Genomic DNA, 16,476 nt, shown 5'->3' with positions numbered 1-16,476 from the left:
TCTCAATTTTGCCTGCTCCTAAAAATGTGTCTTATAAAAACCAACAAAAACCCAAAAATTAACATAGTATTTAAATTTTTATATACATAATTATAACATTAGATGTATCAAAATTAATTTTGATACATCTAATGTTTGGTCAGAACGAACAGTGTTGCTGTACCAGTTGTTAACATACTAAATAGTAAAAGGCTTCCATACTTGTTAGAAAATGGCCACTACTCTCTATTCCTCTCCCCATGTACTCTTTTCTAGGGACATCGCTTCCACCAAGCAGACTTATCCATATTCTAACCCCTTAGGAGATAAGACCTGGCAGAGCTGGGGGCCTATAAGACCCTTAGATCCACCCAAATTAGTGCCTACGCCATACCAGTTGTTATGTTTCAAATCTCTCCTCTGTTAATGAAACAGGGATAGTTGCAGAAGCTTTGTATTTGGAGTCAGACAGACTACTACCTGGGTAAGTCACTGGTCTTTTCTGAAATTTTAACTTCCTCTTCTGAAATAGTTATTACTAACTACTTAGTAGAGCTTATTGTGGATTGTGTGAAATAACAAAAAGTGCCTATTAGCAATGGTAGGCATACCACTTACTCTCCTCTCACCTTACTAGAAACATGGTATAGTTGACACCTGAACAAAGGGGATTAGGGATGCCAAACCTACATGCAGTCAAAAATCCACATATAATGCTTGACTTCCCAATACCCTACTGTTGACCAGAAGTCTTACTAATACCATAAACTAATACCTTACAAATAGCCAATTAACATATTTTTAAATATATGATATACTGTATCCTATAATAAAGTAAGCTAGAGAAAAGAAAATGTTATTAAGATAATCATCAAGAAGAGAAAATGCATTTACAGTACTGTGTTTATCAGAAAAATACCCTGTGTGTAAGTGGACCCACACAGTTCAAACCTGGGTTATGCCAAGGTCAACTGTAAATACTACATGGAAAAACAAGCAAAACTGCAGTCCTTTCCTCACAAATGGGTCATGTTTCAAACATTCATTTTTGAAATCGGTAGTCTGGTAATTAAGAATGCACTTTCCTCACAATGATCATTACATAAAAGGAGTAACGTATCTCAACAATTTTATAAATTCTAATTTCATCTACAATATGCTGTTTTCATACATGGACAAAAACTTATTGAGTATTCATATATGCTAGGTGCTATTTTAAGAATTTTACATTTAAGTGGTTTAATCCTCAGAGCAACCTTATGAAATTGTATGCTCTTATCACACCCACATAACAAATAAGGAAACCAAGACAGAGAGGTAAAGTATCATGCTCTAGGTTATAGTAGCTAGTAAGTGGCAGAGCCAGCATTCAACCTACGCAACCAGGCCCAAGGGCGTTTGTTCCTAATCACTATACTGTATTGTCTTTGGAGTTGTCTGATTCATAAAACATATAAACACTTAAAAAATCAAACCATTGAGAGAAAAAGCACATGGTAGTTCCTCAACTTGTGATAGAAATCAAACAGCAAAAGATGAAAAAATATACCAAATTTATCTTGCATCCTGGTGGCTTGAAGAAAAGCAGCCTTAGATTAGATTTGTGTAGATACAGACTGTCTACCCTCAAAGGTTTAAATACTACTATCATGGGTTCTTCATCACAGCTAATGCTCCTGAATTACCTTTCCTTTCCTTGTTTATGTATCTATCATCAGTTTCTACAAAACATTACCTAAGGAATGGGAAATGCAGCAGAAAGTCTGGAGTCCCTTACATGAGCTTGGTTTCTCCTTTTTCTTTCAGAGGAAGTGTCTTTTCAAAGACAGTTTGCAAACAGGCCCAACGCCAACTTGTATTGACCTGGGCTCCCAAGTGTGAATTATCAACAGTGACCAGGCTCTTGTCTGGCACCTTTCCCACAGATCAAGGGAATGGGTGTATTTGTTCCATGGAGATTAAGTTCAGCTACTGCCTGACTCCCCATGTTCTTCAGACTACACCTAGTACTTCTGTTTATCCTTGAGACTTCTGTGAGTTCTTCCTGTGACCATTTCTTACTTTGAAAGATTGCTCTTTAAATTCAGTTGTTGGTGTGCAAAAATAGTTTCCATCTAATGTTCTTAGTACTTTCAGATTATTTGTAATATTTTCATTTGAGCTTTTTGTTACATTTTACTTTAAGTATCAAGGTGACTGTCAAATATTTTATTTACTTGGTATATTAAATGCTCCAAAAACTACTTTTCAATGTCCTAGAATCTTATTACTTTGCTATTTTAAATTCTTTAGCATTTTAGGCATCCCTAAATATTTATATTTAAGCATTTTAAGGGTATTAAGATTTGTTTTAGTTTAAACTGTAGATCTCACAGAATTTTCTGTTAGAATTATATTCAATTTTTTTGGTTAAAAAGCATTTTTTCCTTACTTCCATTTTTAAACTTTACTATACATATTGACTTCAGTATTTTAAAATTATGTGTAGAGTCTCAATGTAAGGGTGACTGTGTGAGATCCTTTAACTCACAAAACTTTGTTAAGTTTTACTCGTATTTGATGGCTAGTAAATAACTTTATCCACTTGGAGTCACAAAAAAATTAAAAGGAATCTATCATACTATATATTTTCAGTCTCAAATTCAAATAGATCATCTTTATAACTGTCCATTTACTCTAAACAACGTATCATTAACAGTATAAAATAAATAATACCAGCCTAAATGGGAAGGATTCTTATCTTTGGGTTTATTAGGTAGTTGTCTTAGTGGGGTTTCTAAGGAAGCAGTCTCTGAGAATAAAACTGAGTATACATTTTTTTTTTTCATTTGGGAGGTTCAGAAGAACTGGCAGGGAAATGGGGAAGGTGATAAGAGAAGGGCAAGCAGCTAATATAGGGTACACTATTAGGCTAGCTATCACAGAAGCCAACTGAAACTTCATCTTCTGGGGGAAACTGGCAAATGGTATAAGATACAGGTCTCAGAATTGTCTAAGCCAGGGCCAAGGAAGCTGAAACCTGTTAGTCATTGTTTACAGTCTAATCCCAGTGGTTTCTAGAAGGTCAGAGGCAGTCCTATGGCTTAGATGGAGGTGCTGGCCTTTGGAAGGCTGATGTGCACAAAATGGTAAGGGGCTACAAGGGTGTATGAAAACAGTACCACATTAACTATTACAACAACAAATCTATTAGACACCCCCCCCCCAAACACCACAGTGATCATTCTGACAAAGTAAATTTAGCCCTGAATGTTGGTAAAATTTTGGTAAACCAGTTTTACCTGTAAGTATAAGGTATGCTAATAATATTTAAGTATTACTGAGAGTGTATAACTTCTCATAAAATGCTAACAAAGCAAGAGCATGGGACTATACACTAGGAAACACATATAAGCTCAAGGAATAATATCAGCCTGTGATTTAACTTTTTCAGGAAATAATCTCTTCCTTCCCAGCTGCTTAAAGCTCGGCTGCCATCATGAACGACACAGTAACCATATGGACCAGGAAGTTCATGACCAAACAACTACTTCAGCAGAAACAAGTGGTCAGTGATGTTCCTCACCCTAGAAGAACCTAAGACAACATTTTGGGGAAAACTAGCCAAAATTTAAGACCACACCAGAGGTCATCTTTGTATTTGGATTCAGAACCCATTTTGGTGGTGGCAAGACAACTGGCTTTGGCATGATTTATGATTTCTTAGATTATGCAAAGAAAAATGAACCCAAACATAGACTTGCAAGACATGGCCTGTGTGAGAAGACAAAGATGTCAAGAAAACAGCAAAAGGAACGCAAGAACAGAATGAAGAAGGTAAAGGGGATTGAAAGCCAATATTGGTGCCAGCAACAAGTGAGCTGGAAATTGGACAACATGAGTAAAGACTGTACGGTGACTTTAACTGTGGTGATTGTGCAGTTTTTTTCATGAGAGAATAAATAAACTACATTTTTTTTAAAAAGAAATCCTCCTTATAGATCCCTATAATGTTCCAAACCAGAGCAAGGACAAACACCCATCAGAACAAAAGATATGAATCATCATCTAAGTAAAATGTGTATATTCCTATTGCAACTTGAAGGCACATGTTACAAAAAAAAAATGAACTATGGATTAAACTCAACCCAAGTACAATTTTTTTGTACTCAATTTTGAATTCTTTCTCATCTTTAAAGCCTTTCTTGGTTCCTCCCAGTATTTGTCTGACTTGAATCTTACAATCTGTTCTTAGAGTGTGCATGCATGGCATTTATGTTTCTCAAGGTCAGGTGATAGGTGCCAACTAGAAGGGTTCAGGTCTAGGTCCCAGCTTCACCATAATTCCAGAGCTCCTCTGGTCAATGGGATGCCAAGCTGATGGATTCTTATTTCTGGATCTTGACTCTGCAAGCTCGATTAGTGCTTGCAGCAACTAGATAGCTACAACAGACTAGATGGCTAAGTGTTGAGTCCTGTGGGCCAGATAAGGGCATCTTTGGTCACATACTTCCCACTAAGGTGGGTTTATTCAAGAGTAATGATCTTTTAAAAGCTAAACATAGTGAAAAAGCTAAGTGTATGTAAACTATATATCTGTCCCCAAGACTAATATTTATAGCTGTAAAATGGATTTGTAGTTGCGATTATTTTTTTGCAGAGAATAGAGAAAAAAAAGGTGGAAAACAAGTGTGTGTGTGTGTGTGTGTGAAAGTGAAAAAATGACATTTCCCCCCTAAACTGTGCAGGCTATAAACCATACATACTATTTGGGACAATTATGCATGCATTTATTTCCTCTGAATTATATTTTCACTAGATAGTTGCCAAGCATTGGCCTATTTCTACTGCAGAGAGTAGTGCCTGGAATTTGTCAGGGCACCTCTGCAATTTGTGGGTTGTGTGGTTGTCAGACTTACTTTCAGTGTGTACACACAGGGAAAGTGCTTGGGGTGGGCGGGGGAGAAAGCTAACAGGAAATAAGAAGAGGAAGAGAGTCACCTAAGGAGAATATTTTCTGTCTCAGAAAGAGTAAGTCTGGTAAAGAAATATAGTGCATAAAGTAGTAAACATTTAGGAAGCACAGAGCCGGACACAGGGCTCGAACTCACAAACTGTGAGATCATGACCTAAGCCAAAGTCGACACTTAACCAACTAAGCCACCCAGGTACCTCTCAAATTTTTATATGTCTAAATAGATCAATTTGCAATATAAAATTCTATACTATTAATAACTCTTGAGTAAAACAATTATTTTATGTACAGCATACCTAATTTCTTATCCTATCAAATTGTAATAACAATAATAGATATTTACAGCTGGAAGGAACCTTAGCAATCCCCCAGACTTTGCCTTCATTTTCAAGAAGGGGAAACAGAGCTAAAAGGTTGACTTGCCTAAGGTCATAGTGATAAAAGGGCTAGGATCCAAGTCTCATCATTTCTTCTTAGATTTCTTTTACAAAAATAATTTTGAATAATTACTAACAGGTTTTTTTTTCAATTTGTAGAGCTTTTTACTTGAGTTCCACAACACATTTTCACATAAATAATATTTGTGGGAAGTATTATTAGCATTGCACCACCTCCCAATATGAACATATCTCAAATCTGTGTATCTCTACTTTTAATTCATTTTCTTAAGAAAATAGTCAAGAAAAGATGTTTGTATTATGGGTATATATTAAGAACTATGACTTAGACTATTCTTATCAATTTCATTAATATGAAATATATCTGAAATATTCTAATTTTTAAAATATACAATTCATCAGTCTCAAAGATAGAGCTATTTTCTGAAAGTCATACCTTCTAAAATCAAGCAAATTGTGGAAAAGAGGGGAAATGAACACAAATCTTTTAAAAAATTACTCAGCATTCTAATCCAGCTCTTTCCCTTCTCCTGTTTTTGTTTTTCACTTCTCCCCAAAACTACATGTAAATAATATGAGAAAAGCATTTCTATGGCTCTCCATCAATCTATACAAAGTTTTAAGCAACAATGTCACACTACTTCATTAACAAGTCCTCTGGGTACAGAAGTTTTTGTGTGGACATGGAATAGGTTGAAGAAAATTATAGTCTTCAAAAATTTGGCTCAGAACAAAGACTGACAGGGAGAAGATCACAAACTAGTCTAGATCCACGTGACAAAAAGACACATTTTCTTTCTTTCTTTTTTTTTTCAATATATGAAATTTATTGTCAAATTGGTTTCCATACTACACCCAGTGCTCATCCCAAAAGGTGCCCTCCTCAATACCCATCCCCCACCCTCCCCTCCCTCCCACCCCCCATCAACCCTCAGTTTGTTCTCAGTTTTTAAGAGTTTCTTATGCTTTGGCTTTCTCCCACTCTAACCTCTTTTTTTTTTTTTTTCCTTCCTCTCCCCTATGGGTTTCTGTTAAGTTTCTCAGGATCCACATAAGAGTGAAAACATATGGTATCTGTCTTTGTATGGCTTATTTCACTTAGCATCACACTCTCCAGTTCCATCCCCGTGGCTACAAAGGGCCATATTTCATTCTTTCTCATTGCCACGTAGTACTCCATTGTGTATATAAACCACAATTTCTTTATCCATTCATCACATGATGGACATTTAGACTCTTTCCATAATTTGGCTATTGTTGAGAGTGCTGCTATAAACATTGGGGTACAAGTGCCCCTATGCATCAGTACTCCTGTATCCCTTGGGTAAATTCCTAGCAGTGCTACTGCTGGGTCATAGGGTAGGAAAAAGACCCATTTTCAATAAATAATATAGTGAATATGCTTGCATTCTTAAAAACAGACAACTGCTTATGTTAAGAATAAAATAGCTTTTGGGGGAGTGGGGAAACCACAATAAATTAATCCAATATCTAGCACAGCTTTTGTAACAAAATGTGTTTTGTTCCTGCTTTGGAGGCTGGGAGAATGTCCTCCTTTTGCCATGGATGGTGTCTAATGGCATAGAGGCAACATGGAGGCCCAAGGAATAAGCCTCCCTCTCCAGAGGAATACAGCATTAGCACAGCACAAAGACAGCATTTGTTATGCCTTCACAAATCAGATGCTCTGAGTCCACAACACCTAGACTCATATTCCTAGTGACGGGGAATATCTATAACAATTTGACCACAGGGATTACAGGTTTCAAAAGGACAAAATAAAATTTCTTTTCTCAACTTGTGAAAATCTGACCTGGATCCAATTAACATTTAACTAAGTTTCTGGTTTATGTCACATACTTTCCCAAATAAAAGGTGATTTAATCACCACCAAAATCTTAGGGTATAGGTGTTATCATCCTCATTTAGTAGATGAGAGAACTGAGAGAGTAAGAGAGGTCAAAGCTCTGGCTGTTGATTGGAAAACTGCAGAGCTAGAACCTGAACCTGTCTAGTGCTTTACTCCATCTTTCCGCACTGCTCTGTTTTATCTCTGATAATGGCTTACAGTTGTGTTGAAAGGAAGACTTATCACATTGTAAAATGATTATTTATCTGTCTCTGTTTATTACAAAGTGATCGAAGTAGCTTATAAATACCAGTGCCACGTATTAAAGTGGGTATATGTGAGGAAATTGAGACAAAGAAAAATTATGATTTGGATATAGTTTAAGAAAGAGTTGTAGGAAATGAATGTTTTCCATATCATCATGATGGCACAGCAACGTAACACATAAGACTTTTTTCAAAATATCATCACCAAAATAGAAACTGCATGGGAGGCTCAGCAATGTTATAAGGTGTAAATTCCCTCTGGAATTCTCTTTTCTAGGGGTTTCTTTCATTTCCAGTGATACAGCTGTCAACAATAATCTAAAATCAGATAAGGCCTCTTTTCCAGGTGACTAGGATAATGTGATCTCTGGGAATGATGCCCTAGGAATCTAGTTCTATTTATTAGCTCCTTTTGAATACAGAAATGTATACCCAATTCTAAAACAATTCTAAATTACCAAAATAAAGAATTGGCTGGGGGTGAGGGTTTCAGTAATTTCCTATTTAATGGAGTAATGCCAAAATTCTAAGGGCAATGACCAAGAACATCTACATGGATGTTTCTACTTTCTAACATTCATTTCCTAACAGATTTTAATTCAAATCAGATCAAATGCACTCAATAAACTACATTAATATAATACCTAATTTTGATCATACTATATATTATGGAAATTGGAAGATATATTACATATTATATATGAAAAATGGAAGGAAGAAATCGTTAAAAAGTCAAACTTTCCAAAATAACACCTGTAAAATGCAATTTGAACATATCCTTTCAACTAAATATTAATTAGAAATCAAACCACAATTCCCACCTGGGAAAAAGGAGAGTGTATTCATTTAACATAGCACAAAAATAGGGTACAATATAAGGTTTACAAGCTTGGCTTTTAGTCTACAAATGCTTTTGGATCTTATGACATAACAAATTATTCATTACTGTGAAGAATGCTGACACACACCTCAACTTGGCTAAAAGGTAAAGTTGTCAAGTGTGTCTGTCAATATTTAGATTCACGTGCTTATGAAAGGACTGATATAGTGGGGAAAAGTGAAAAGAAAGTTTAACCTCACTCCAGCTCAGTCCTATTCGCACGGTATTCTGATGAGACCATACTTTGGTTTTCTGAGTAGGCTTGGTGCTCTGTGGTTTACTAAGAACCTCTCCAGGTCCTCTGCTTCCAAGCCTTCCACTGTAGGATCTTGTGAGGAGACAAAATTACACATGATACACGTTTTAAATTCTCTTCTCTGCTCACCTGCTTATCTACCTTCCCTCTTTCTTGCTTCAAGGATAGAGATTAGAAATGATATTGCTTACTTCTCCAAATAGAATATGGGAATAAAAGGATACTACTAGGTTAATACTGAAATTTAAATAGTATGACTGAAGTCTATCTCTGAGGAAATAACAAATGCTTACCTATCTAAAGCATTTCCTGTTTTGTTAATAAAACCTAGCTCTTGAAGCTCTAAATGATTTATTAATTCTTTTTGTTTAATTTTTTTTTTTTTTTTTTGAGAGAGAGCACAAGCGAGGGAGGGGCAGAGAAAGAGGGAGAAACAGAATCGCAAACAGGATCCAGGCTTTTAGCTGTCAGCACAGAGCTCAATGTGGGGCTCGAACTCGCCATGAGATCATGACCTGAGCCGAAGTCAGATGCTTAAAGACTGACTGAGCCACCCAGGTGCCCCTATTAACTCTAATGTAGGTATCTCTGCATATATAATTGGATTTGTTTGTTATTTAGACTTCCATATTGTTAGCATTATAACATCATAGTTCCTCCATTAAACTAACATTAAAGAAGATAACTAGGTCTTCTCTCTTAAATCAATGCAATACCATTTTGAAACCCTACTGTGCTCAAGACAGGTTTTAGATGCATCTGAACATTTGAAGGAGAACAAGCAGTTGGGGATATAAAATCACACACGAATCACCGTAACAACAGAAGTACAAATAAAATGCCATGCAAGCTAAGAGGCGAGAGAAAGAGAGGGCAACAGTTCCTTTGTAATTCTTGAAGAACTGATATGAAGAAGAATAAATTATGGTAGACTGAGATTCGAAATCCAATACGAAGAAGCTTAGACAAAAGAGTATCTCTAATCATAACTTCCAACAAAAAACCTACAAATTCTTTCTGCTTATTCTTCTCAAAGATCTTGTATAAGACATTGTATGTTTTGAAATGATTCCACTCAACATTTTCCTGTCATATTTCACATGACCCCTGAAAATGCCATCACCTCTAGGAGGATCTAACTGCTCCAATTATCTTTTAGATCTTAACAGGAAGGTAAATTCTGTTCAAAAGCTTGCACTAACCCTCATAAATTGGAGCTACGTATCTACTGTGACTAAGACTGCTTGTACTTCCCTTCTTAAAGCAGTTATTTCACGGTCATGTTACTAACTGCCTGTATGATTCTCTCCAGTTACCATGAATTTTTTAAGGGCAAGCTTGATGGCCCTTATATTCACAATACCTAGTGCTGGGCTTAAAACTAGAAGTTGTTAAAAAAAAAATAGCTCTTGAATGGGTGCTGAATATGAAGTGTGCAGCTAGCAGCCAATCAGTAGGGTGACCAATGAGAAAGGCCTGAACTGAGGCAAAGGCAGGGAGGATGAAGAGGACAGACAGGACAGTAATATAGGAGTTGGAATCAATAAAACTTGGTGACTTACTAGAGGTAAGAGGAAGAAAAAAAGGAAAATGACAGAGTGAGTACTGAAGGATTGTTACCAATTTTTAACAAAATGGGTAGACAGGACAATCATGGTCCCTATAATCTCTTTGACCCTTCTCTTACTGCTCTCTCCCACAAGCCAGGCATGATGGCTACCTCATCGTTTCCCCAAAATGCCAGACACACACACCATGTGCAGCTGCTGTTTCCTCATCCTGGAGGAATCTTCCCCCAAATATCCACATAACTTGCTCCCTCACCTTTTCAGGTGTTTGCTCAAATGATACCTTTTAATGATGACTTCCTAAGCATCCCACTCAGAACTGTAACCTTTATCCACATCTTGGTCCTCCTTAGTTTTCTTTCCTGCTTTATTTTGCCCCACAGAATTTATATCAGATACACAATGCATTTATTTGCTTTGTCTCATCCACTACAAATACGGTCCCTGAGGTGTAAAGATTTGTTCATTTGTTTACTTCACTACTGTACCCTCAGGGCTTAGAACATAGTAGGCATTCAATAAATGTCTAAATAATTAACGACTGAACAAACGAATGAACAGTATTGCCAACATGGGTAACAGAGTGGGAAAAAAGTATGTAGAAGACGACTGTGTTCACTTTTGGATAATGCTCAATTAGAAGAGGTCTCTGAGACTTACAATTGGTGCTCAGGGAAAAGCTTTCAGCTGGTGCAAGAAGCATATGATACTCAGAAACAACGTGCAGAGGAGAAAGAAAATTTTAAAAATCTATAGACATTGGGAAACACCAATGTTTAAGGATTGGGCAAAGGAGGAAGGGTAAGCAAAAAAGTCTGGGAAACAAAAAATAACCAAAGGGTAGGAAGAACACCAGAAAAGGAGAAAGGAGAGAATTTTAAGTTCAGTAGAAGTATCAGGTGGATTAGAAACTATAATAAAGGAAGAGAAGGACTCATAGTATCTCATAATTAGGTCATCGCTGCTTTTAGCCAATGCAGGTTTACAGGAGCACAAAATAACAATCAAGAATAACCAGCACTTATTGAGCACTCGTGTGCTATGCAAGATGGTTGGGGCTTCAAATATACTGTCTCTAATCCTCCCAACCAGGTAGCTATTCTATTTACCTAAATTTTATAGGAGAAACTGAAGAAAGATGAAGTGGTTCATGGCTGTATAGATGAAAAAAAAAAGTGGAGGAGCTAAGATTTGAATCATAATACATAATAGAAATACACTTGATAAATGTTTTGCTCATTTGACACTCTCGATTTAAATTCCACATAAATTAATTTTCCAGGTATAAAAAGGCTTGCCACCTTCAGCACCAATACTCACATATTTTAAAGATCTTTAAAAGAATTAAAAAAACCCAAACAATCTTATACTTGATAATTTAAGAATGCTATTAAGAATATCAATTGCTTATATTTATGCCTTTGGGAACTCTTGGGTTGTTTAAATTTTTTGCTTTTATGATGAAAGGCACCACAATGATTTTTTGTTGTTGTTGTTTTTTGAAATTCTGTGTCTTCACTTTATAATTTTTCTGCCTATGGGCCAGAACCATGCTAAGCGCTATACATATCTCAGGTAATCGTCACCATAACCTTATGATTTAAGTTATATTAGAAGAAAAAAGAGGCATAGAGAGGTTAAATAACGTATCCAATGTCACACAGCCAGTCCCAGCAGAGCTTTTAGGTCTCTGAGCGTCCAACTCCAAAGCTCTCAATCTTAATTCTGACTCAGCTGTTTTCCAGGCTGATATACCAATGAGGTCCTTAGTCATTTTGCAGATAGACCAGATTTCCAGATAAGTATTTCCCTAAATGAACTCTGAGATATAAGACTTCCAAAAATTTTGATGTTAATTGAAAAAAATGTTAACCTTTTGATGTATGAACAAACTCTGAAAATTTAAGAAAAAAAAGAAAAGAAGCTTGTAGCATATTAAGCATTTTACCTGCCTGTTAATGTTTACTAACACAACAAAGCATCAGGATTTGAGTGCTCTGTCCTAATAGTTTAATAATTGCATTAATTTCCTATTTGCTGCCAAAACAAATTACCACAAACTTATGATTTAAAACAATGCTTTTTACTACCTTGTTGTTCTATAGTCAATGACCTTGTATAGGTCTCACTGGGTGAAGGCTGAACATAGCTGTATTCCTTTTTGTGGGTTCTTAGGGAGAATCAGCTACCATGCCTTTTCCAGCTTCTAGAGGCGGCCCATATTTCTTGGATTGTGGTTCTTTTCCTCCATTTTCAAAGCCCACAAGAGCAGGAAGAGTCCTTCTCACATGAAATCGTTCTTACGGCCTCTCTTGCCCTCCTCTTCCACGTTTAAGAACTCTTGTGTTTATAGGGGGCCCACCTGGATAATCCAGGATAATCGCCCTCTTTCAAGGTTAGCTGATTAGCAACTTTAACTCCATCTGCAACCTTAATTCCCCTTTGTCTCCTAAGGTAACATATCATAGGTTCTGGAGATTAGAATATGGACATCTCTATGGAGATAGTATTCTGCCTACTACAGTAAGTAAGAAAATCCTCAACTATACCCTAAAGTATGTTCCTATTACTGAAGAACAGGATGGAGAACATGTTTTTTTGTTTTGTTTTGTTTTGGTTTTGTTTTGTTTTACCAATAGAAGGAGAAGGGAAAAAATACTAGGCTGAGTGGGAAATAGTAATTTGGATTATACTATCTTGCAGGAACATTTCGACTGAACTTATCTTGCAGATCTTAAAAATAATCTTCAGATATCTTCAGTCTAGGCAATAAGACATACTGCGATGGTCCTGAAAGACACTTAACATTCTGTAAGAGTATCTTTTTTGTTAGTCTTCATCTATTCCTTCATCCTTTGCCTTTGAAATTTACAAAGACTTTCATCCTTCCTGGGAATGTCCTTTGGCCTCTAAATTTACATATACAACCCAAACTCTAGCTATATAAATGAAACACATCGAAATATTAGTAATTCACCTTATGTGCTGAGTGAGGCCTACACTTTTCAGAGGTTTTACTATACTTTAGAAGAGCTGATTATGCCAACTAATTTTTCTAGCAGAATGAAGGAAACATTTTAAAGCCGTGAGTGGAAAAACTTAAGTAACATCTGCTTATCAAAGCTCACCTTCCTTGCTTTCCCCAACATTTGTTCCAATTTCCCAGAGGGTAACTTAATATGAACCCCTACTTCCATTGCAATAAGTTGAACAAGGCTTGCTAACCATAAATATTTAAAATAGTGATTCACAAATTGCAAAATAAGGGGGTGGTGTCTCTGATACTAAGTAATAATTATAAACTAGCCTGTATTACAATGCATAGGAATGAATTTAAAACACAAGTATTATCAATATAAAGAAAACATTGAAACTCTGAGAAAACAGAACATAAATGGAATGGCATACCTTGTCATCAGAATGAATACTGGATGGATGTCTCAATATTAGTACATATTTACTGGAGTCGTTCCAAAAGCAGGGTGCCCCTGACGCGCAGCACCATCACCATTTGAATTTTTTAGATATGCGAATTCTAAAGTTCCAACTCAGACTTAGTGCATCAGAAACTCAGCACACTATGTTTTAACAACCTTTCCACATGATTTTGACATTTATACAAAAATTGAGATTGCTGTTTTAATGTAATCTCAACAAAAGTAACAACAGAAAATTTTCCTCAACAGGGAAACAGAACAAGACAAGCTGATTCTAAAGGTCGTATGGAAAAATACACATTAAAATTTTGGCACGAGAGAAGGGACAAATTGGCACAGAAATCAATGGAAAAGAATAAAGAGTCCAGAAATATTCTCCCTACATAAAGGAATTTAGTACCTAACAAGAGTGGCATTTTATATCACAGGGGAATGATACAGAGACAACTGGTTAGCACTCATGAAAACAAACCAGCCAAATAAATAAATATATAAATGGAACTGTAAGTTCCTGGAAGAAATAAGAGATGAATTTTTATAAACTGAGAAGAAGCAAATGCCCTTCTAAGCAAGACATAAAGACAGGAAGAAGACTGGAAAATCTGACTCCTTAAAAAAAAAAATTAACAAAGAAAAAAATACTATAAGCTATGCCAAATAACAAATAATCAGCTAGAGGAAAGAATATTTGTGATATATAAAACAGACCAAAAGTCTAATTACCCTAACTCACAAAGAGCCATTACAAATCAAAACTCAATTAAAAAAATGAGTGAAGGATATGAAACGAAGCACTCAGGTGTGGTGTGTGTGGTAAGTGAAGGAAGAATATTTACAAATAGATGCAAAGGTATTAGGAAAGAAGAAAATTAAAATAAAGAGATATTTTTCATCTTTGAAATTGGCAAAATATACCTGATAATACGATGTGGCAAGAGTAAGGAGAAACCACATTCTCTTTTTACCATAAACAGAAGTATAAACTGATGAAATGTCATTGCAGAGGCAACTTTGCAACATCCATCAAAATTTAAAAACACACTTTACATTTCATAGGTAGGAATTTATCTGACACACAGTCAAAAAGATACCCATGCAATAATGTTCATCCCATCTTTGTTAGAAATAACAAAACAGTAGATCAACCCAAATATTTGTTACTAAAAAAAAATGTTCAAATAATGAACTATGCATCTGTGGAATACCAAACAACCACAACAACAAACTGAGATAGCTCCATGTATCAATATCTAAGGTACTGTTTATTCCAATGACTTATTCCATAATGGGAAGCCTGTATTTCCCACTCTGCTTCACCCATTTCCTTTTCCCCTCACCCCCTCCCTTCTGGCAACCCTAAGTTTGTTCTCTGTATTTATAGATCTGATTCTACTTTTTGTTTGTTTATCTGTTTTGTTTTTTAGATTACACATATAAATGAAATCATATGGTATTTGTCTTTTAAAAAGCATAGCTCAATTATTTGGAATGGTAAAGGCCTTCAAAAATAACTTGTGCACAAAAGCAATGCAAAACTGGCAAAATCGTCTTTTTCAAAACTCTGGAAATTAACTTTAATTATCTCATTTTTCTCTTAATCTCATTTCCTTCTCAGGTTCTGGAGTAGCCTTGAAAACCAAGAGCCTGACAACTCTGGTAGCTGTATAAACTACCAACCTATTAGCACACAAGGATTAGGACAGGTTTAGAATTCCCTGAAATGTCCACTTGCAGAAAACTGTCACTATTTTGCCTTATCTGACACCTCATTAAATGATTCCATTTTCAGGGCATTTTATTTCATGACTCAGAGCTACTTCTGTGCAAACAATCTTCTCCCCAAGCATTGTGCTGTTGAAGGAAATCAGTAGCAACTGTTTAACTCTTGGGGCTAACAAGAGGCTGAACAACAAACAAAAATTGAAAGGAAAATTGAAGAGTGGCAATTGGGTGGCTCAGTCTGTTAAGCGTCCAACTCTTGGTTTTGGCTCAGGTAATGATCTCCTGGTTCATGGGTTTGAGCCCCTCCCTCCCCACCACGCTGGGCTCTGCATAGTGAAACAAGAGCAGGGGTAAAGTAACTACATACGTAAATATAAAACACAGTAGAGATATTATGTTTCATTGTAACTCTTGCCTTCTCCTACATGATTTAAAAGACAGCTACACAATTTAAAAGACAGCTACACAATTTTAACAACACAATTTTCAACTGTGTTGATGGGTTTACCATGTATAAAAATGTAATTTATATGACAATAATAGCACAAAGTAAAGGGAAGTAAACAGAATTATACTGGAGCAAAGTTTTTCTGATGAAATTAAGTTGGTATTAATCTAAACTAGATTGTTAACAATCACCAGGGCAACCATTAACAAAACAATTCTAAAACATAGTAAAAAAAAAAACAAGGAAATTAAAATAGTATATTAAAAAAATGTGTCAAATACAGAAGGCAACAATGAAGGAATGGGAAAAATGGGGGAAGACATTAGAAACACGGCAAACAGGAAAATGGCAGATGTAATTCTTACTTTATCAGTAATTACATTATATGTAAATGTAATACACACTCCAATCAAAAGTCAGAGATTGGTGGAATGGATAAAAAAAAATGTTCCAACTGTATACTGTCTATAAGATACACACCTTAGCTTCAAAGACAGAACTTGATTAAAAATGAAAGTATGAAAAATATGTCATATAAGCAGTAATCAAAAGAAAGCTGGAATGTTTAAACTAACATCAGAGAAAAGAAACTGTAAGGAAAAAACTTTTCCTAGAGGCAAAGAACATTTTATAATACTTTTATAAATAAAAGGATCAACTCATCAGAAAGAAATAACTATCGTAAACATATATGCATCTAACAAAAAAGCCCCAATATC

At 35.7% G+C, this 16,476-nt stretch overlaps 1 protein-coding gene and 1 pseudogene across 5 annotated transcripts in view; one reads left to right on the top strand and one right to left on the bottom strand.

The window, feature by feature from the left end:
* The window catches only part of MBD5 (methyl-CpG binding domain protein 5), a 428,915-nt gene that overhangs the window by 279,106 nt on the left and 133,333 nt on the right, over positions 1–16,476 (bottom strand). The gene's annotated exons all lie outside the window — the stretch shown is intronic.
* LOC106971518 (40S ribosomal protein S24-like) lies at positions 1,912–3,838 on the top strand (annotated as a pseudogene).

Source organism: Acinonyx jubatus, chromosome C1 (genome assembly GCF_027475565.1).
Source record: "Acinonyx jubatus isolate Ajub_Pintada_27869175 chromosome C1, VMU_Ajub_asm_v1.0, whole genome shotgun sequence".
NCBI classification, from domain to species: domain Eukaryota; kingdom Metazoa; phylum Chordata; class Mammalia; order Carnivora; family Felidae; genus Acinonyx; species Acinonyx jubatus.
The sequence above is the reverse complement of the archived record's forward strand: the minus strand, read 5'-3'. Positions and strand labels throughout refer to the sequence as shown.